The sequence below is a fragment of the Chlorocebus sabaeus genome, chromosome 13, assembly GCF_047675955.1.
Source record: "Chlorocebus sabaeus isolate Y175 chromosome 13, mChlSab1.0.hap1, whole genome shotgun sequence".
NCBI lineage: Eukaryota > Metazoa > Chordata > Mammalia > Primates > Cercopithecidae > Chlorocebus > Chlorocebus sabaeus.
The window spans coordinates 98,033,567-98,055,662 of record NC_132916.1 but is presented as its reverse complement, the minus strand read 5'-3'; the positions used below and the strand labels follow the sequence as shown (position 1 = coordinate 98,055,662).

Below are 22,096 nucleotides of genomic sequence, written 5' to 3'. Positions count from 1 at the left end.
GGAAGGTGAGAAAAATCACTCTACAATCATAATTTCTTGCAAGAAATAAAAATTTCATTTCACTTTTGGAAAATGAAAAATCGTTTTATAATTCATCTTTTCATCAGGTCCCGAAGTCCCCCTTTCCATCCTGCTCCCTCATTAGAATCAATGCATTTATTTCCGTGATAAGTCTCTCTAGCGATTTTTTTTTTTCTTCAAGGCCTTAATCTCACTTTCAGGCGAGCAGGCTCGAGGGGGCGCTCTCCAGAGGAAAAATACTGGGCCTGCGCCATTTCCTGCCCAGAGCCCAAATTACAGAACGTCGGGCCCGTAGAGCCGAGGGCCCCAGTTGACTAGGCTCCTGCTCAAAGCTAGAGTTATTTTCTCTAGACTGGCTGTGGAGCCCTGGGCTCCTCCTGGGAACAAGCTGCCTAGAGGGGCAGAAGGGGCCGAGTCGGCCGCACGGGCTTCTGGGGCTTGTGGTCTCCGGAACTGGCTCCCGCCTCACTTCCCCGAGGAGTGGAAGGCCCTGGGCGGGCCAGCGTTTCCGGGCTAGCTCTGGTGACCACCTGCGGGGCAGCACGTGCAACCCCGCCCCTGGGGATGGCGCAGAGCGCCTGCACCAGGGCGCCTGTGCCCGCTTGAGGGCGCCTTCCCCCGCTACAGGAACCCAGAAGGTAGGTGGGGCGGGTCCTGCACAGCTTTCCAAGACGCCCTCCCACCGCGCGAGGCCTGGCTTTCTGCGCCTGTGGACCACTTGCCCCTTCCACGTGCCCTGGATTTGGACGTGAGCTCGCAATATTCGCAGGTGTGTATGGAGCGCCGCACACGTATGCACGTTTCTATTTGCCTAATTGATTATAGACTGCATCTGCTGTGGAGCTACTGAAGCATCGGCCCACAGCTGTGTGGATTTCTGTGGTATATTCCGGAGTCTGAGCATGTTGTAGTCTGGCTTGACCACCAAAATGGTTCCTGAGCTTGGAAAAGAGGCCTGTGTTTTGAGGTCTTTGGTGGAGTTGTCAAATCCGTTCACTGAGCAGATCTTCTATTAAGCACCCGTTCTATTGGACAAAATAGGTGAAGTGCTGTAGGTGTCAAAGGTGGGACAGCCGTGGTCTCTTGTCTCAAGAACCTCACAGGCTTCAGTTAGCAAGGGATTTATAGATCCATAGCAAGCCTTGAGGGTAAAGGGTGAACTTGTATAAGAAGGATTTGATAAAGTAGTGTGGGACATGGGGGCTTGATGGAGAAGCTTCATGGAGGAGGTGGCCCTTTAAGGAGGGATAAAAAACATTTGAAAAAGGCAGGAGTGAGGAGTACAGTATAAATGAAGGGCTTGTTAAGAATAAAGGCAGGAAGCCACATATATATGGAGAAAACACAATGTCTTGGTGGGTCTAGATTGTTTGAAGAGGCAGGAATTAAGTCTGCCTCTTGGACTGAAAAGCTTTGAATGGTTTTAAAGTCTGGAACTGCAGACACATTTGGACTTGAATTCCATCAGGAACCATAGATAAGGCAATGTGCAGTTGTTTAATATTCATAACATGCACATAATGTAGAAAAATATGAATAGAATATATTGTTCAATAGCAACCTTTGTGTCAAATTGATTACACACATTGATCACTTTTGGGGGACTTGTTTGTATTTTTGTTGTCTATTTAAAATCGAGAGATTTACATCGTGTCATATGACTGCAAAGAGACTCAGTCACTTGACGGGGATTTGTGAGTTGCTATCCATTATTCTATTTATTTTTATATGTGAGGACTTAGTCCTTCAGAAGAGTTTCAGATCAAATGCAATAAAGGGCATGTGTAATTTGAAACATGTATGGATGATTTTGAGGACATGACAATGGACCATAAATGACATAATTCAGATGTAAAATTTGAAAATGGTCACACAAAAATTGATAACCATGAGTATGTTTTTAATTCTTTTTTTGTGAATGTGTCTGAATGCCAGTATTTGGAATCAGCTTTGCAAAAAGTGTTTTGTAGGCCTTGTTAAAGCTTAGAAAATGTTACGTTATACCATGCCTTTAGTGTGTATGAGGATGTTAGCGGTCCATTGGATATTGTGGTGAAGATCAAAGATAATATTTTAATTCTTTCGTAAGGCATGTGTACATTAAACTGTGCCATACCAAGGTGCTTGAAGCTGAAGATCAGGGTGACAATTTATTATAACAAAGCTAGCTAAATTAGGCTAGGTCACTTAGGAGCATTGTTGAGGCAAACATACGTATGACTACATTGTGGAGAATAGATTGGAGGGAGTTAGAGATCAGTTAGAAAGCTGATTCAGTCATAATGACGAGATACTAAGGGTTTGAGGAAAAAATGTAGACACATTTTAAAATACAGGGCAATAATCATGGGAGTAAGGCTGCTGAAGTCAGAGAGCAAAGTGTTTTAAGAGTAGAGGAGAGTGGTTGTCAGGGTCAAATACTGTAGAGAAATAGAATGGGGGTTTGCAAGTGGTCTTAAGGTTTGGCAGTTATGATGTCATTTGCGACCTTGGTAAGAACACCTAGGTCAGGTGGGGGTGATTGGATCATTTTTTTTTCTTTTTTTAAAACTGGGAGCAACCTGAACATGATTATGTATTGAAAGGTAGAAGTCAATTCAGGAAACGACATTGAAAGAGCTGAGAGGAGAGGATTGATGGAAAAGGTACAAGGGTTTGGTATGCAATTAGTGCACTTTCTTAGAATATAACTTATGTTAAAGGATAGGAAGGAAGATATTGGCTATTTTTGAGGAGATTATTATCGAGTAATCATAGCTTCCTTATGTGTCAGCAGAGTGCTTAGAATCCAGCTGGCTTATCTATCCATTCATGTTAAGTTATTCAGCTAAGATTTTCAGAGCTCATCATGTGTTAGCCACAGAGATTTCTGCTCTGAACAGATAGGCAATGGGCTCAGTGGAGCTCTCTTACGACTAAGGCCCATAGACATCAAACAACTGACTACATACGGATTATCCAACTCCAATTGTGATAACTGAGAGAAACGGTATAGAATGTTAAGAGCACCTGTAATCAGAAGGAATTGACATGGCCTGAGGGTATCAAGGAAGGAATATTCAAGAATAGAATGTTTAAGCTGGTGCCTAAAAGAGATCTCTCTTGTTACCAAGTCAGCCCTCCCACCCCTAATGCGGCCTTCTCTTGCCCTGTTATCATCCCATTTCCTCTTCTCTGTTTACTGGTGAGCTGGTTCTCCACTCTTGAGCACTTGAAATGTATTTTGCCAATAGGTTGATAAAGTGGGAAAACTTTCAAAAACCAAGGCTTTGTAAGGATCTTTCTCAAGCCAGTTATTTCTGCATTATGGTGGCTAAATATGAACTAAGTAGCCATTAAATTTTATTCATGCTACATTGATTCCCATTAGGGAAAGAAAGGGTTTTGGGTTTGGCAAATCGATTTTCAGCCACAGCCTTAGCCTCTTAACATCCTTTGGCGGAACCACAGTGAGCACAGGGCCTGTCACTTCTTATTAGGACTTTTTGGTAACAGCCAGTGAAGGTTAGTCTTCTTTTCTTTCATTTAAAATTTTAACGCCCTCTGGATGAAGTGATTGCGGATTAAGTATCCACTCATGTATCTTCAGGGAAACGAAGGTACTATTGCTGCTATGATTTTGCATTTATATAGCACTTGAGTGTTGGCTAAGTGCTTTTACAATCAATTTTATTGTTCAATTTAAAAGATAGCCTAAAATCACCCCTGTCAAAATTTATTTGATTTGATTCAGAGAAAAGAATCTTTTCTGAAAAATGGGCCTTCTATGATGTGAAGAACTCTGATCTATCAAAAGATTAGACATAAGACAACGTTAACATCATCTAAGGAGAGTAAGCTGTTAATAGAAGATAGTAGCCACATAATGCTTTTGTTGTTACCTGCTTTTACAAGGAAAGAAAGTGAAAATAAACATTATAGTGGTAGAAATACATCCCTGTAGGAAGTCAACCCCCCATCATATAGTTTGTAACTAAGGAATTCAGAGATGTTTTATGAGTGACAGTATGTATCTTTTAATATACATCCTTAAAGCATTAGGTTTTATTTAGAGCAAGGCTTGGCAAACTATTTCTGAACAGTGCCAGAAAAAAATAAACATTTATTCAATAGAGTAAATATTTCAGGCTTCACAGGCCATACTGTTTCTGTTGCAACTACTAAACTGCAAAGCTGTAGTGCAAAAGTAATGATACATGAATGAATGGGCATGTCTGTTTGGATGAAATGTGGTTTATAGAAGCAGACCAGCCAGGTTTAGCCTGTGGGCCACTTTTCCAATCTTTGATTTACAGCATTTCTGAGATTCCTTACTGAACAGGGAGTGTTATAGATTGGAATGATTGATAGCCAAAAGCTCCATGAAGGCAGAGATAGATTTGTTTTGTTGACTGTTATATCCTTGTGTCTACCACAGTGCCTGACAGATTGGGGATAATTAAATATATCTGTTGAATAAAAGAGTAAGGAACAGAATATTTGATGGAAAATTACCTGAGGTAGGCTAAATGGTTCTATATTCAGATTTTCAGGTTCTATGACATGTACTCTATGGTACTGCCATTTTGGGTAGAGCAAATTCAGTAGACCTTCCTTATCTGTGGGTTCTTTATCCATAGATTCAAACCAGCCACAGATTGAATATGTTTAAAAAATTGAAAACAATAATACAACACTAAAAAACAATGAAAATAAAAAAATAGTACTACTATTTATTTTTTATGTTCATTATTGTTCCCCTTGCATTTTGGAAATACAGCAAGATATATTGAAATGCAGTAATTTTTCATTGATAATCCAATTCAATTTAGATGCATCTGATTGATGGAATATTGTATACACAACTTCTCTCCACTGTCCTTGTTCTTTACTTTGGGATTTTGTAAATGAGTCAAATTCACATTTTAATCCTCTGTTCTTCAGACAGTAAGTTTTTGAGTACCTTACCATCTCTATCTGTTTAAAACAGGGGGGCTAGAAGAGAAGCTCTTTTTCTTTTTCTTTTTTTTGGTTTGTTTTATTTTATTTTGTGTTTTTATTTTTTATTATATTTCAAGTTTTGGTATACATGTGCAGAACGTGCAGGTTTGTTACATAGGTGTACACGTGCCATGGTGGTTTGCAACCATCAACCCGTCATCTACATTAGGTATTTCTTCTAGTGCTATCCCTCCCCACCCTCTGACAGGCCCTGGTGTGTGATGTTCCCCTCCCTGTGTCCATGTGTTCTCATTGTTCAACTCCCACTTATGAGTGAGAACATGCAGTGTTTCGTTTTTTGTTCCTGTGTTAGTTTGCTGAGAATGATGGTTTCCAGCTTCATCCATGTCCCTGCAGAAGACATGAACTCAACCTTTTTTATGGCTGCATAGTATTCCATGGTGTATATGTGCCACATTTTCTTTATCCAGTTTATCACTGATGGGCATTTGGGTTGGTTCCAAGCCTTTGCTATTGTGAACAGTGCTGCTATAAGCTCTGTTTCTGTGTTGTCCGATAGAGCTTAGTTAAGCATGAGCCCTCCAATGACTATGAGAAGAACCAACATTTCCTCTTCCCTTATTTGCAAATTTAAGGGAGAATATGATCTTAACCCTTTTTATACTTCCTCCTCTGCTGTTAAAATTTGAACAGTTGTCTTGGATGAGGGCTTTTTTCTTTCTGTTATTAGACTTACATATATTTCAAGGCTTTCTATCAAGGAGATAAAATAGTTTACAAACTGTAGATATTTAGAGGGCTGTGTATACTATCCCATTTTTCTTTAGGTTTTCCTTAAAATAACAAAAGTACAGGAATCATTCTTTTATTACTATTGGGAGCACTATTTAAAGTAATTTGTTGAACTTTTTATTTAGGTTTCAGATTTAAACGACAGACGTCAGTAGACTCAGAGATTTTTAGTATCTTGTTCTGGGATTTTTTGTTTGGACATTTCACTCTGTTCTTATGTCCATTATTATACTCCTTAGATTTTGGAAATATGGTAAAATATATTAAAACACTATATTTTCAGTTGATAATCAAATTGTCTTTAAGGAAATGTTCTGAAGTAGGTTCTTAAGTATATCCTTCATTTAAGTCAATTTTTATAATGAAAGTCCAATTTACTTTTTAACAGGCTTTCCAAGTATCTGTCAGCTCTTTAATTCTTCCTTCTGATTTATTCAGTGAGCTCATTCTTCATTTCATTTTTGATTAGATTGCTTTCACCATGGCAGAACTCCGGAAAATAAATCCTCTTGTATTTAACATGTGCTTTAGTTTAATCTGGATGAATAGAAGAATGAAAACAACACATTAAGATGTAATTTTGAGTGTTGGAGAGAGAGATATGGCTTTGTTCATCTTTAAGATAATTGTTAGAAAATATATTTCAGAGACTGCTGATTGATTGCTTGCTTCTTTTCTTATGACTTCCTATTTTCATGAATGTCTGTCTCTTGCAAGATTAAAAAATAAAACAGCGTATTTTAAAAATTCTCAAAAATAGGTTTTACAATACCTGATTGTTTATGATTCATTCCTTTTTATTTCCTAGCAGGAGAAAGCTACTTTCTTTCTTATCTGAATTGTTGTGTACTTTATCTATGCTCTATTATTCATGCATTAGTTGGTATTTTATGTATTTATTTATTTTTCTATCTTCACAGTAGATTAAATGTTCCTAAGGGGAAGGATATCCTTAACGCTAGTGCCTGGCACAACCAATAAGTGGTTCTGAACATTTACTGAAAGAACATTAGTTTCTTATGATAATCTGCCTTTTCATAACGGTGCATAAAACACTTAGATAGTTCTCAAGAGATTGTTGTTTCTTAAATAATTATTTCTCTTATAGATATGGCTCTAAATAATTTACTCTTAATTAATAATCCACTCTTAATAATTTAGTTTCCTATTCTTATAAAGATTATCTTTTAATTAAAAAATTCACCCAGTGTCCATCATCTATCATTTATTTGATGATTACTAGACAGTATTTAAACTATGTAACAAATAGGTTTTAAAAATTACAAATATTTCTGGTAAACCCTCTTCATCAAAGTCAGTTTCCGAAAACCAAAATTGCGTTACCTTATTGCTGTGTGAATACAAGTAACTACAGCATAATTGCAGACAGCAGATGAAGCAACTGTTTCAGCTCAAAGACTTTGGCAGTATGTTTCATGCTGAGTTGCTGCTGTAAAAATATAGTGGCAAATAATAGACAAATTCCCAGTTTCTCAACCTTTTTTCAAAAATATGGCTACTGCATAAGATCACTGAGAAAGTTACTGATTCAAACTACTTGGCTGGGAACTGGATTCCTTAATTATTAATGTGCTTACCTCGTTTTCATTACTCATTGATCTAAAAGCTGAAGTTCAGTAAAGGATTAAAGAAACAACTTCAGAGAATAGTTCGAGTGGGCTGAGTAAATATTATATCAGTATTATTTTGTACATGTTGTACTTTCCAGTAATTTTAGTAGGATTCCCAACTGGGATCCATCACTTCACCGACCTAAGATTGGAATCATACTCCAGTCTTCAGTCACCTGCCCTCTCTTTTAACAATCTGGAAGCAAGCCCTTCAATTTCACAAACATCTTTTAGAGCTTCCTGTATTCTTTGTGCACACTGTCAGCATCCTGGCTTAGTTCTTCCAGCCCTTCTTTACTGTGTGGTGTCAACAATCCCTCAGCTCCTTCCGTCCCTGCTTAATCCTCCTAAAACACCACTTGGAATTTTTTTTTTTTTTTTTTTTAACTCATCCACTCTGAAGGCTGCATTGGTTTCCAGCTGTCTACTTTAAGAAGTCAAGACCCCTCTGACTGACTTTCAAGACCCCAACTTCCCTATGCTATTTTCTTTTATTCCTTAATACCATATTCTTTAGTCAAGGAGCTCATGCATTCTTCCAAGAACACCTATGCCATTATATACTGTCTGCTCTGTTGACCCAGTTTGAAGTGCTCTTTTGCCCCTCTTTTGGCTCTCTGAGTTCCCATCTTCAAACATTCCAGGTACACTTCAGAAGTCCCTCCTCCTCCTGTTCACACTAACCCACGCTAGTTTGTTTCTTTGAGTCTTTCATAAATGTATAGTCAGGTCCAGGTGGAGACACAGAATTTGGAGGCAATAGGCCTGGGATTGAATCATGGCTGTATATTAGTCTCAAGTGGATCAAGCATTGCAATGAGTGTTTACAGTGTGATTGATAGAGTTCATAGGGATCACATGTCAATGAACTAATTTTGTTTCCTCAGCAACTTTATAAGCTAGGTGCTATTTTGATTCCCATTTTACAGATGAGTAAACTGAGGCACAGAGAGGTTGTGTAATCTCTGAGGTCACATAGCTAGTAAGGGGCAAAGCTAGGAAGTCAAATTCTCCTCCTCTTCTAGCCTTTATGTTAGTCTTGCCTCTTTACGATATATTTGAAATGTTTTTTATGGTGATTTTTAGAATTGATTGATATGCAGTATTACTTCCTCCTGTCTCACTGGTGAAGTCTTTAGGAAAAAACACACAACTGCTTTATCTGTAAGTGCTTTTGGAGTTAATGTTTCTACATGCCTTTCTTTCTGTGTGTGTGTGTGCGCGTGTGTGTGTGTGCGTGCGTGTGTGTGTGTGCGTGTGTGTGTGCGTGTGTGCGTGTGTGCGTGTGTGTGCGCGCGCGTGTGTGTGCGCGCCTGTGCGCGCGTGTGTGCGGGCGTGTGCGCGTGTGTGCGCGCGTCTGTGTGCGCGTGTGCGCGTGTGCGCGTGTGTGTGCGCATGTGTGTCTGTGCGTGTGCGCGTGTGTGTGTGCGCGTGTGCGTGTGTGTGCGCGTGTGCGCGCGTGTGTGTGCGCGCGTGTGCGCGCGTGTGCGTGTGTGTGCGCGTGTGCGTGTGTGTGCGCGTGTGCGCGCGTGCGCGCATGTGTTGCTGTGTTGGTAGACTGAGATGGTGGTCATCAGGACAGGCACAAGATGACCACATGGTAGTTCAGGGAAGTGCATTCCTATCAAGCTTACATTTATTTCCTTACTCCCACGCCCATAAATTGTAATATGGAAATAATATGTACAGAAAGATGAATATTATAAACACAGTTTTACCGCTTGTTAACTGCATAGCCTTGAGAAAGCCACCTTCTCTGAATTTTAATTTCCTTAGCTCTAAACAGTGATACTAAATTTCACATTATGTAATTCTAAATGAGGTAATAAAATGAAGTAATTAAATGAGTAAATGAATATAAAGTGAATTCAGAGTATCCCATTTTCAGAGGTGTCCAACAGACATTTGTTACATTTCCCTTTGAGGCTCACCATGCCCCATACTCCAGCCAGGCTCATGGCTTTTCTCATCTCTGTTGATGCCTTTTCCATTGCCTGTATGATCTCATTTCCATATCGATAAATTTCCCTAATTTATCCTGTCTTCCCCTAAGTACCATCTACTTCCTGAAACTTTCTGTGATTCCTTACCTGGAATTAATCACTCCTTTCTGTGAACTATTTCACTCACAACCCTTTATCATTTGGCATTCATATATCATATGGCTTAATCTTTCCCACTGAGCTGTGTGCTAGAAACAACACAAAGAAGACATAGTGCTTGGTTGGCTCTGATGGGCTCACTCGCTCTCAGGGGAGAAAGACCCCCAGATGGCTGTAGATACTACCTTGCAATAAAAAGCATCCCAGAGTGCTGTGGAAATGCAGACAAGAGAGCAGTTAATTTCAGAAGGGGCAATTGAACTAGACCATGAGGGGTGAGTGGAGAACCTGTAGGCAGGAAAATGGGGGAAGGATGTATTCCTCAGAAAGTATCGGTGACAAAGATTCACAATCATGAGAGCAAGTGGTTTGTTAGGGAGGCAGCAAGAATCTTGTGTAGCCAGACTGTCCACAGGCAGTGGAGAAAAGTGAAGTTGGAAAAGGAGCAGTGTTTTTGGTCCTCAGCAGAATCAGTTGTGTGGTTAGAGATCTAGCTTAAAAATAAAAATTAAAAAAAAAAAAGGCTTGTAATTTGTTTCTCCATTGTGACAGTCTGAATCACCACTGAGACCTGACAGCTCAACAACCTAGTAGCATCTTGGGTGGAATTAAGAAAAAGGTTGAATTTGTAACTGATTATGTCCACCACCAAACTGAATACTGGGTATTACTGGAGAGGGATTTTGACGAATCAAGGACTCATTAGAGGGGCTGCCAGAATGAAAAGGAAACTCAATATTATGATATGAGAAATGAGGAATTTTGCAGGGGGAGAGCATGATAGTTTCCTTTAGGTCCTTGGAGGGTGATTTGAGAAAGTGAACATTATACTCTTTTGCTTTCTAGGGCAAACCTGAGATTAATAAGCAGAAGATACAGAGTGTCTGGGAGTAATTTCTAAGAGCTGATTGTTAGATATTTTCAGTACTGTTCATGCCCATGGAAGCTGGGTAGGATTCCTGACCCTATCCTTGGGCAACAGACGGTATCATTTCTTCTAGTGGAAAGCTCCTTAGTGTCCGTGATATACATTATATTCAGCATAGTATTGATGTTAAGTATATTTTATTGTATTTGAAATATATTGAAATAGATTATCTGTGTCTAACTATGCTAATTTAGTGTGTTCACTTGACAGTCAATGAAGAGAGGTTAAAAGTTTTGGAGTCAAACTATATCTTCGTCTTTTACTGTCGGAGCCTCTATTGATAAAGCAGAGATGATAAAAGGTACATCACAGGATTGTGAGGAGGATTAAATAAGATGATGGATATAAATCCATACATACACTATTATGTCATAAAAATGTTGTTTTGAAAGTAATCATTTTCTTTTCTATGATCTATCATACCATGACTTTCTAAAAGCAGTGAGCATCCCACGGCGGAAATAAAACATAGTGATATTTTCTGTGTTTTTTCTAAATTGCAGGCTTTCTTTGATCATTCAGGTCCATTCCTGAATGTCTTCTTTATGAGTAATAAATGTTACCATTTCCAGAGTGACAAAAGAATGATGGTGAATTAATCTAAAATTGTGAACTCACTTCCCATCGTTTAGAAGCATCTCCAGACTTCAGCATACAGATGCAACTTTCTATATTTATTTGTCCTTCATTTTCTGTTAATACAGACATGGATACATAAAATACTTGCCCCCATTAATAAATGTCTGTGATCACTTTATTTATTCAGATTTAAATAAAAATATTCCTTGGCTTTCTAATTTAGCACCCTTATTTGGAAAGAGGAAGCGTGTGTGTGTGTCTATGTGCATACATGCATATGTACACTTGAGTTCTTGCACACACGCATCAAAAACACAGATGAAGATTGTTAAATATTATTTCTCATACTGAAAGACTGGATTTTTAATAGTTGTTTCAATTAAGAAAATTATGATTTTTCTTTCATAAGTTTTAAATTAGTGCCTAAAGTGTTTAAAAGATGAACTTTTCTGCACCACCTTTTGTAGAATAATGCAGATGATAAAGAGAGATGTAATATGAAATGAATAGGCTAAGAAACTGACTTTTTAAGGGTTTAATTGTTACTGTTATTGTTAGTGTCCTCATGTAATTGTGCTGTAAGTCTTCAGTTTTGGATACTGAACTAGTCTTACTGCTGAGTAAAAGAGTAAAAGCAGAGAGAGGAAAACAAATTTTCACATGTTTTACATATTATGTATACATTTCATACACATCCTCCTAAATATACCTGTCTGTATAACAGCTAAACTACGTACCAGGCACTGTGTTAAATCCTTTACCTGGAATATTTCATTTAATGCTCACAACAATTCTATGATGTAGCTTTTGTTATTAGCCTCATTTCAGGTAAGGAAACTGAGGCTTACAAAGGTAAAGTCTATAATTGGTGGAGCCAGCATTTTAACCAAGCTGTCTGACTTCACAGCTGGAACTTTTAACTGCCACACGACTCTGTCTAGGGGCTTGTGTAGTCACAGAATCAGAATTGGAAAAGACGTTGGTCAATCCTTGTAGTCTTCATATCAGTGGATGTTAAGTTTGTTCGCATCTCAGACAGATGGCCATGCAGCCTAAGCTTGAGTAACTTACTAATTGGCATTTCATACCTTCACGAGACAGACCATTTCATTGTTGGACAGCTCCCATCACTAGATAACTTATTCAACTATTTATGGGAAATTTGTCTCCCTGCAATTTGCACATACTGGTTCAAGTTCTGCTTTCGGAGAAATGTTGAACATCTCTCTTCCCTCTTCTCCTTGGGAATCTTTCAAATGTTGTATTCCTCTAAGTCTTCTTTTTTCAGCAGCTCTATGTGGTTTGTAGACTCCTCACTACAGGGTGTCAGAAAGGTCACCCTTTCTGACAGTATAGTTCATTGGTTATTTATGACAAGATTTAATACACAGAGCTGAACACAGCTAGGAGGCAGTCATTGAGGCAGAAAAATTTTTGGACTGAACCATAACACCTAGGTTAAAATGTTAGCACTAATGCCTACTGTGTGACATTGGGCAAGTGGCAACATGGCCAAGTCTCTGATCTTCATCTGTGATAGGGACATAATGACAACCCTAATGCACAGGATTATGGTGTGACTAAATAAGATGTTGCTTGGAAAAGTGCTGTATGTATCACAGCCGCTGACTCAGGCCTTTTAACTTCCCTCTCCTTGGCCTGCCTTTTCGTGCTTTTCACATCAGCATTTCTTGTTCCTTTGTTTCCCTTTGCATCTTTGCTCAAAAAGTCAACTAACTGAAGCCTTTTCTGGTACTGTATTTAAAACTGCAAATAACCCCTTACTTTCTGTCTTCATCTTACCTGAATTTGTGTTCTCAGCCGTGTTTATCACAATCTGAAATACATACATTTTACTTATTTATTTTGTGACTTCCCAACTAGAATGAAAACAATATAAGCTCAATAGTTTATCTCTTTCTATCACTGCTATGTTCTCAGGATGTAGCAAGTGATTTATAAATAAAAAAAATTACAGTCACTTTTATGTTTCTGATATGGTCTGGTCATCAAAAAGTACAATACAATGCTTTTCCTTTTTTAGCAGTAGAAAGGTACAGTTACCAAATTTGTGAATTGTTCTTTATTTTATTTATTTATTTTTTGAGATGGAGTCTTGCTCTGTTACCCAGGCTGGAGTTCATTGTTGCAATCTCAGCTCACTGCAACCTCCACCTCCTGGTTCAAGCAATTCTCGTGCCTCGTGCCTCAGCCTCCTGAGTAGCTGGGACTGCAGGTGTGCACTACTGTGCCTGGCCAATTTTTATATTTACTTTAGTAGAGATGGGATTTCATCATGTTGGCCAGGCTGGTCTCGAACTCCTGACCTCAGGTGATCTGCCCTCCTTGGCCTCCCAAAGTGTTAGGATTATAGGCATGAGCCACAGCACCCAGCCTGTTCTTTTAATATTTCAATTCCATATATTTATTAGTCTGTTAATTTCCTTGTACTGCAAGGTTGTTTTCTGACAAAATGATTATCTGAGCTGGACTCCCAAGAGTGAAATATGATTATAAAATTCTAAAATGTTAGTTAAAATGAAAAAAAATGAAGTTTATTACTGGTTTAATTTTCTTATGTCTCAGGGTCACAGTTTGATGGATACAAATTTTTATTTTAAAGTAGCAACAAATCATTGCATTTTGTATTTATTAACTCATTGTAGCCCATCATTATCTTTATATCTGGTTTCTGATTGACAGTGTATCTATAAGGCCTTTGTCTCAAAGTGGTCACAGCCCAAGCTAGTTGACTGTTCCCATGTTATTATGGTTTTTGGAGCTGGTAGATGAAGGGGAATGAACAGGGCAGGGGAAGCAGAAATTCAGATGTGTTTAGGACCTATACATAGGAGATTAGGTATGCCCAGGGGGATGCTGGGATCTCAGCTTGAGTCTCAGGATGAACAGAGTCTAGGAAACATGCTACCTGCCTAGATAGAGTTCTCAGGAAAATCTCATTCATCTGCCTAAAGTGGGTTATGAAGTTAAGATTACTGGGGGTGTAGGGAGTGCCGAATTTCCACACTGATTCCTATCTTTTGTTGTTTAGTGACATGCATATAGAGCTAGCTCTCTGCCTAGTCTTCATGGAAGAAAACAGCTGAAGTCAACAGAACGTCTGATTGTAACAGGTGATCTGTCTACTGGCAGGGGAAGAGGAAATAATTTTCTCACAGCAAAAAAGCATCTTAGGATATAGGAAAAGAAATAGAAAGATACATTTTCCTTGCCCAAGAGAGTTGACTTTAGACCTATGAATTATTGACCATGCTTTTTGGTGTTCAATGTTTGCACGTCTACCCAGATCAAATAACGCTGTTAGCAGTTAGTGCTGTGTCACACTTTCCTGAATTTAAATCTGCGGAATCACGTTTGCTCAGAGTACCTGAAATATCCTACAGCTGTTTATTTAAATTATGTTCAATTTGCTTTAAAATGCATTTTAATCACCAGGGTGCTTTCAGAAGATGCTATAAATCTATCATTGCTAAATACCAAAGCATTGCAAATATACTTTGTATGGTAGAATAATGACCAGATTAATGCATTGTACATTTACATTCTGTTCTGGTTTTTTTTTTTTTTTTTTTTTTTTTTTTGACATGGAGTCTCACTCTGTTGCCCAGGCTCGAGTGCAGTGGCTTAATCTCTGCTCACTGCAAGCTCCATCTCCCAGGTTCAAGCAATTCTCCTACCTCAGCCTCCTGAGTTGTTGAGATCACAGGTGTGCACCACTATGCCTGGCTAATTTTTGAGTTTTTAGTAGAGACAGGCTTTCACCTTGTTGGCTAGGCTGGTCTCGAACTCCTGACCTCGTGATCCACCTGCCTTGGTCTCCCAAAGTGCTGGGATTACAGGTGTGAGCCACCGCGCACATCCTACATTCTGTTTTAAATGAGAAGGGATTTATATGTTTTGGCAGAATCAGTATTTGTAATGAATTTATGAAAAATCTATGATTTTACAAATATATTGGAATTAAATTATTTTAGCAGGTAAGAGAGGGAAACAAGGTCAGTGCAAACTTTAATTAATAACAGCAATCGTGATAGATGCTTTTGTTAAGTAAACAATTACCACTGCTAGAGGAATGAACATTTGGGCACAGAATTGACTAATTGTTTTTCTAGTTACACAGGATCTGCATTTTGGATTCAAGATTACTGATTGGGTGTCAAGGAAGACATTGATCAATATAATGGTTAAATTAATAAAAGGAAGGAGACCTTTAAATGAAGCGTTAAGTGGTTTCCAAGACTTATTTCTTCCCTTCAAATAAATGGCATAATAGTATGGCTGTCATAGTAATAGTAGTACTAGTACTAATAATGATAATAACTAATAATTCTTAAGTGCTTACTATATGCCAGGTACTATCATAAATGTTTTTCAACAATGATTTACTTGCATCTTTGAAACAATTTAAAACAATTGTTACTAACATATTTTTGCTTTATGGATGAAATGAGATGCAGAAATTGCTCTGAGTCATTCAACTGGGAAAACATAAAGCTAGATTCAGCCTGCAGGCCCTCTCTTCTGAAGGCTAGGGCTTAGTTTCTCTGCTCCCCAATTCGATTGAGAACATGTCGACTTACGCAGACCCTCTTGGGGGTGTTAGTGGAGGAGTGAAGAAGGGGAAGATGACGTAGCCCCTGACCCTCAAGGAATTTTAATAGAGGAGAGAAAGGACAAAAGCAGATGGTGATTGTTTTAGGTGATGAGTACTCCAACAAGAGTTACGAGAAGGGACAGTCACTATGGTATGAAATGGTTAGGGAAGAAGACCTCCTGGAAGAGGTGAACTTTGGCTTAGGCTTCCCCTACCTGCTGAGTAAAGTTGCCACAACAAATCGTGTCCTTTAGTGTTCAGGTTCTGCTAAGAATTGTATGAATGGTGTCCTGATGTGGTGCCTTGCTTAGGTTTAAAGGGGCTTTGGGCACTTAAAAACCAATGTAAATGTGCATATATTTTTGATGGAGTTTATATCTGAAAACATAATTTATTGCTTATCCCTTCTGAAATGTGGAAGCAGTTAATGTTTGATTATTTAAAAGGTCTTCTATATATGTGGAAGAAAGAGAATTCAGAGAGGTGTTTCAGGTAGAACTGAAATGTAATGTTCTGCTGCAAAAGGTAGAGCAATGCTTTAAAAAGACAACTTTCTGCATTTTTTTGGTAACATTCACAGTAAATACTTCCTTCAACAGTGGGGTTGGGCTTGACTGTATTAATGATGTGAATTCTTTATTCAAATTCTATGTTCAGACCCTTGTTTTTAAGTCACATCTAAGATTATTCAGTTATTCTAAGGAAAAATAAAAGTTTTAAAATATGTGTATTATAAAAAAGCACAACAAAATGCAGTCATGTACCACATGATGTCATTTCAGTAAACAGTGGTCTGCATATACTGTGGTAATTCTATAAGATTATAATACCACATTTTTACTGTAGTTTTTCTATGTTTATATATGTTCAGATCCACAAATACTTAGCATTGTGTTGCAGTTGCCTAAAGTATTCAGTGCAGTAACATGCTGTACAGATTTGTAGCCTAAGAGCAATAAGCAATATCATATAGGGCCTATGTTTGTGGTAGGTTATGCCATCCAGGTTCCTGTTAAGTACTTTCTATGATGTTGGCATAGTGACAGAACTACCTAATAATGTATTTCTCAGGATGCATCTCTGTCATTAAGCAACAAATGACAGTAATACAACAAATATGAGTGTACACACATCCCATATTAAAAAAAAATAGATCTTTGCAAGACAGAAGAAATTTCTCTTTTTCTGATTGCAACTCCTCCTTCACCTGCAGAAGTAATCATAGTGCTTGGGATATACAACTCCACATATTTCTTTATACTTTGTCTACATATGGATATTTTTTAAGCAGTATATAGTATTATTCATATTAATTACATAAATTACATGCATTTTAATACCTTACTTTTTTCTTTTAACTGTGAAATTTATTCATTTTAATGGATGTAACTCTAGTTCATTTGTTTTTCATTGCTTAATAGTATTTGTTTGTATTAATATACCTCAGTTTATTTAGCTGTTTTATCAATAGATATGTAATTTATTATTTTTATGATAGATAGTGAAGGCATGAACAGTTTTTAACATGTCTCTTTTTGTATTTATGTCACTGTCTTTTTATATGTTTGCATAGTATTTTCTTTTTCTGTGCATTGCGTGTTATATGTTTTGCCCATTTTTAATGGATTATCTTTATTAATTTATAGGTACTCTTTAGATACTAGGAATAGTCACCTTTTATTGAATAGTTGTATTAAAAATGTCTTGCCTAGGCTGTGGCTTACCTCTTTACTTTTTCATGATGTCTTTGATGAACACAAGTTTAAATTTTAATGCAGTAAAACTGATCATTTCCCCCTTACCACTTAAATAGATTTAATGTGCTATATGTATCTAGTTTAAGAAGTCTTCCATACTGAGTGAATAAAATTTAATTTAAAAGTGCCCCTTAAGGCATTTTAGATGGTTAAGATGAAACAGGAAGCATTGCTGCTTTTTTTTTTTTTAAGAAAAGGTTGAGTCAAAATTGGGTGACACCCAGTTAAAATAGCTCTTATCAATACCAGTTTACTCAAAGCAGAGCCCACTATCATACCTTAATTACAGTATATATACCTTTTCTGCTCAATCTCAATATTTAGAAAATATCATTTGTAAATATGAGAGTTTAGGGAGGGAAAACCATAGATATAACATCAATTTTCACAGAATTCTGTGGATTTACACATGTGCACATTCCTTCCTGTACAGAAAGCTCATGGTAACCATAAGTAATTCAAACGGGCCACTACTAACTATAATGAAGGAAGAAGCAGCCTAGGCTTTGGATACAATTACAGCCGAGTGTCCTTGAGGTGTTTCATTGCTATGGCTGTTCTCATGGCCATTTCAAGTTTCTCTGCTTACTTGTCATCTTTCTTTAATAAATTCAATCTTAGTTACAAAGCAATTTAATGGCCTCAGTTATACAGTCACAGTCTAGCCAGGCCAGATAGAACTTGTCAACCATGAAGCTTGGAAGGTGAACTGCCTTGGGTTTGGGTGGTCAGTGTCCAAATTTCCTGAAATTTTGTTCCACTTTCTACAACCATTTACATGAAGGACAAGGACTTATGTGGAGAGATCCTCATAAAAGTTATTGGTTTATTTCTTGGTGCCTCTTAATTTATCCATCATCATGGCCTCAATTATTTGTTTAATCTCCATTTTTATAATCATCATTCATAAATTGTAGTTGTACTTTACTATAAAATAGTTATAATTATTGTAATTAATAATAATAATAAAAGATAAGCCTGGGCAACATAGGGTGATCCCCATCTGTACAATAAATTAAAAAAAAAATTAACCAGGTGTGGTGGTGCACGCCTGTAGTTCCAGCTAGTAGGAAGGCTGAGGTAGAAGGATCGCTTGAGCCCAGGAGTTTGAGGCTACAGTGAACCGTGATCATGCCACTGCACTCCAGCCTGGGCGATGGAGCAAGACCTGTCTCAATAGTAAAGATGATGATGATGATGATGATAATAATAATAATAATAATAATAATAATAAATGTTAAATAACCGCAGAAGCCTTCAATAAGATTCCTGTGGTATTTGCATGTTTTGTAGAAAAGCAGTGATATGGGTGGATGGTGACTTCAGGCAATCCAGCCATTCTTTTTCTTAGAGACTCAGTGTGGGTTTAAGAGCTTTTGGGTAGGGGAGCCTGGCAGTTAGGATGATCCTATGAGTGTCGTCCTCTGTTCTCTGACTTTATTTTATCAGATTGAATTGTTCATAAATTTTTCTTTTCTCTTTCCATAATTTCCCCCATCACTATGGACTGTAAAAAAAGCAAGAAATATATCTAATTCATCTTTTTATGTTTGGATTCTAGCACAGTTTGGGCCTCAAGTGTGGTATGCTGTCACAACATATTTGTGGAACTGAATTTCTGTCATTGAGTTGTCACACACTACACAGAATGGTTATTAGAATGATGAGCATAGATTTAGTCATTGTAGGTAAAAATACAATGTTAATGGTCTATAGAGAGGCGAATTATGTGGGCTTATGGTTAAGATGTTTATGTTACTTCAGTCATTTTATGCTAGAAAAATTCTCTGAGAAATATAAGGTTTATTATTACCTTTGAATTAAGATAACAGTTGATAGAAACAGAATTGTTTTAAAATATTTAAAACAACCTTTGCTACTGCAAAAGTGAATCTGGATTTTTTGCCTCAGTCTATTTCATGGCTTCAACTGCCACTCGCATGATTTCTCAATATCCATCTTTTTTCTGCGCTCCAGTTTCATTTTCCCAATGGCCTAGCATAGCTCTACCTTGCAGTTAGGTAGGAAACATGTGACGCTAGCTGGCCCTTCCTGCACATCTCTTTTGTTTCTGCCTTCTTTTCTCAGTTTATATTATTACTGTCTAGATAGTTGTGCAAGCTGGAACTTGGGGGTTATTCTTGATATCTTTTCTTCCCTAGTATAACGTATCTAATGGATCACAAAGTACTTTTGATTTTACTTCAGTTATGTCTTTTCTGTCCTGACACTTTTTCTCCTGTTGCCCTGTTCGGACCTTTCATTTCTCAGATGGAAGTGGGATTATGGCAGTATTCTGTTAAATGGCCTCTCAGTTTTGGCCTCTTCACCTCTCCACGTGTCCTCACCTCAGCCTCAGTAACAATTGTCTTTCAGAAGTCCAGATCTGAGCCATGAGCCTGCATGTATGTAATCTATAATGACATAGGAAAATAAATTTAGCAGAACAATCTTTTCATCCAGCAAAATACATGTTTTTATTATAAGAATATCTCTAAAGTTTTATTTTAAGATAAATTGTCACATATACTATATGTGTAAATTATTTTCATTTTCTGTATTGCAGTATATTTGTAAGAAGGTGATACTTTTACAATTTTTTTGTAGTATCTGAAAGGACAATTAGACTCAGAAACCATGTTAAGGTAAAAATCTGAGTATCTTTTACAACAGGAACTACTTTGAAACATTTTTATGGTTTTAAACAATTGATTTTAATTGATTATGCTGGAGTTGAACTTAACACGCTGATACCTCCAAGGCTAGTCCTTACTGCTTGAGTATTCCACTTATTAGATGAAATAGATTTATGCTATTAGTAAAACACCCCTTTCATTATCACAAGATAGCGTGACAAAAAAGACTCTAGAAATTGCATAATACAAATGACATCAACAAAAATAAAAAACAGATGTCCCTTCTGCTGCTATTCTGCCTACATCTCTCATGGGAACCAGGGCCTGGCTGTGATGTCAGCTTGAGGCCAGTTTTTGACTGTCATGAATTTGTTTGGATTCATGATCTCTAACTGGTTAGATCCAAATTTTGAGGAAGGCAAATTCTGATTGGTAGGTGAAGAATGGAGTTTGGAAAGTTTGGTATACAGTCATGCCCTGCATAACAATGTTTCAGTCAATGACAGAGTGCATTTACAAGGGTGGTCTTACAAGATTATCATGAAGCTGAAAAATCCTTGTCTTCTGGTGACTTACAAGCCATCGTAATGTTGTAGCCCAACACATTGCTTACATGTTTGTGGTGATGCTGGTGTATACACACCTACACTTCCTGTCATGTACAAGTATGACACAATTATGCATGATACATAAATATTTGATAGTGATAATGAAAAATATGTTACTGGATTATGTATTTACTATATGTTTTATCATTATTTTGGAGTGTACTCTTTGTACTTACTAAAAAAAAAGGAATTGCAAAACAGTCTCAGGCAGATCCTACAGGACACAATCTGCAAAAGGCATTGTCAAAGGGCAGGTCCGTGCATTTTATTGCCCCTGAAGACCTTCTGGTGGGACAAGATGTGGAGCTGGAAGACATTGATATTGATGTTCTTGACCCTGTGTAGGTCTAGCTAATGTATGTTATTATGTCTTAGTTTTTAACAAAAATGTTTAAAAGGTAAAAAATAAATGTAGAAAGTTTAAAATAGGAAAAGCTTATAGAATAAGGACATAAAGAAAAAATATTTTGGATATGGCTGTACAATGTATATATGTATATGTGTTTCTAAGCTAAGTGTAATTACAAAAAAGTCCAAAAGTTAAAAAACTCTAAAATGTTTATAAGATAAAAAGTTTTAGTAAGCTAAGGCTAATTTATTATTGAATAAAGAAAAAATTTAAATATATTCAGTGTAGCCTAAGTGTATGGTATTTATAAAGTTGACAGTAGTGTGCAGTAATGTGCTAGGCCTTCACATTCACTCACCACTCCCTCATTGACTCACTCGGAACAACTTGCAGACATGTAAGAACCGTTCATCTAAGTGCTCTATACAGGTATACCATTTTTAAATCTTTTATATCGTATTTTTACTGTACTTTTTCTATGTTTAGATATATTTAGATACACAAATATTTATGATTGTGTTACAGTTGCCTGTAGTATTTAGTAGAATAACGTGCTGTACAGGTTTGCAGCCTAGGAATAATAGGCTATACTGTATAGGCTAGGTGTGTAGTGGGCTATACCATGTAGATTTGTGTAAGTGCACTCTATGGTGTTCACACAGTTATGAAATGGCCTGAGGATGGATTTCGTGGAAGGTGTCCTCATTATTATGGGGTACATGATTATATTTGTCTAGGATGAGAAGATAGCAGTTGTTAGACTGCAGGATTTTTGACTCTTTTGACCTTGAACGGTCGTTGTTACAAGGAGGAGACCTTGAGACGAATTTCTGTTTTGTGTGACCTCCCCTAGTGCCCATGAACATATGCTTTATGCTGTTTATTGGTGTTCCCTGTCCCCCACCCCAAGACGGAGTCTCGCTCGGTCCCCCAGGCTGGAGTGCAGTGGTGTGATCTCGGCTCACTGCAACCTCCGCCTCCTGGGTTCAAGCAATTTTCCTGCCTCAACCTCCCGAGTAGCTGAGATTACAGGTACGCGCCACCATGGCTGGCTAATTTTTGTATTTTTAGTAGAGACGTGGTTTCACCATGTTGGTCAGGCTGGTCCCAAACTCCTGACCTCGTGATCCGCCCACC

General features: G+C 37.6%; 1 protein-coding gene across 2 annotated transcripts in view; it reads left to right on the top strand.

The window, feature by feature from the left end:
- The first annotated feature begins 308 nt into the window (after positions 1-308).
- MEI4 (meiotic double-stranded break formation protein 4) overlaps positions 309-22,096 on the top strand; it is a 343,137-nt gene continuing 321,349 nt past the window's right edge. For both annotated transcript variants that reach the window (XM_073022640.1, XM_008006413.3), the window contains exon 1: positions 309-790. The gene's annotated coding sequence lies outside the window, so the exon portion shown is untranslated. The remainder of the gene's footprint in view (positions 791-22,096) is intronic.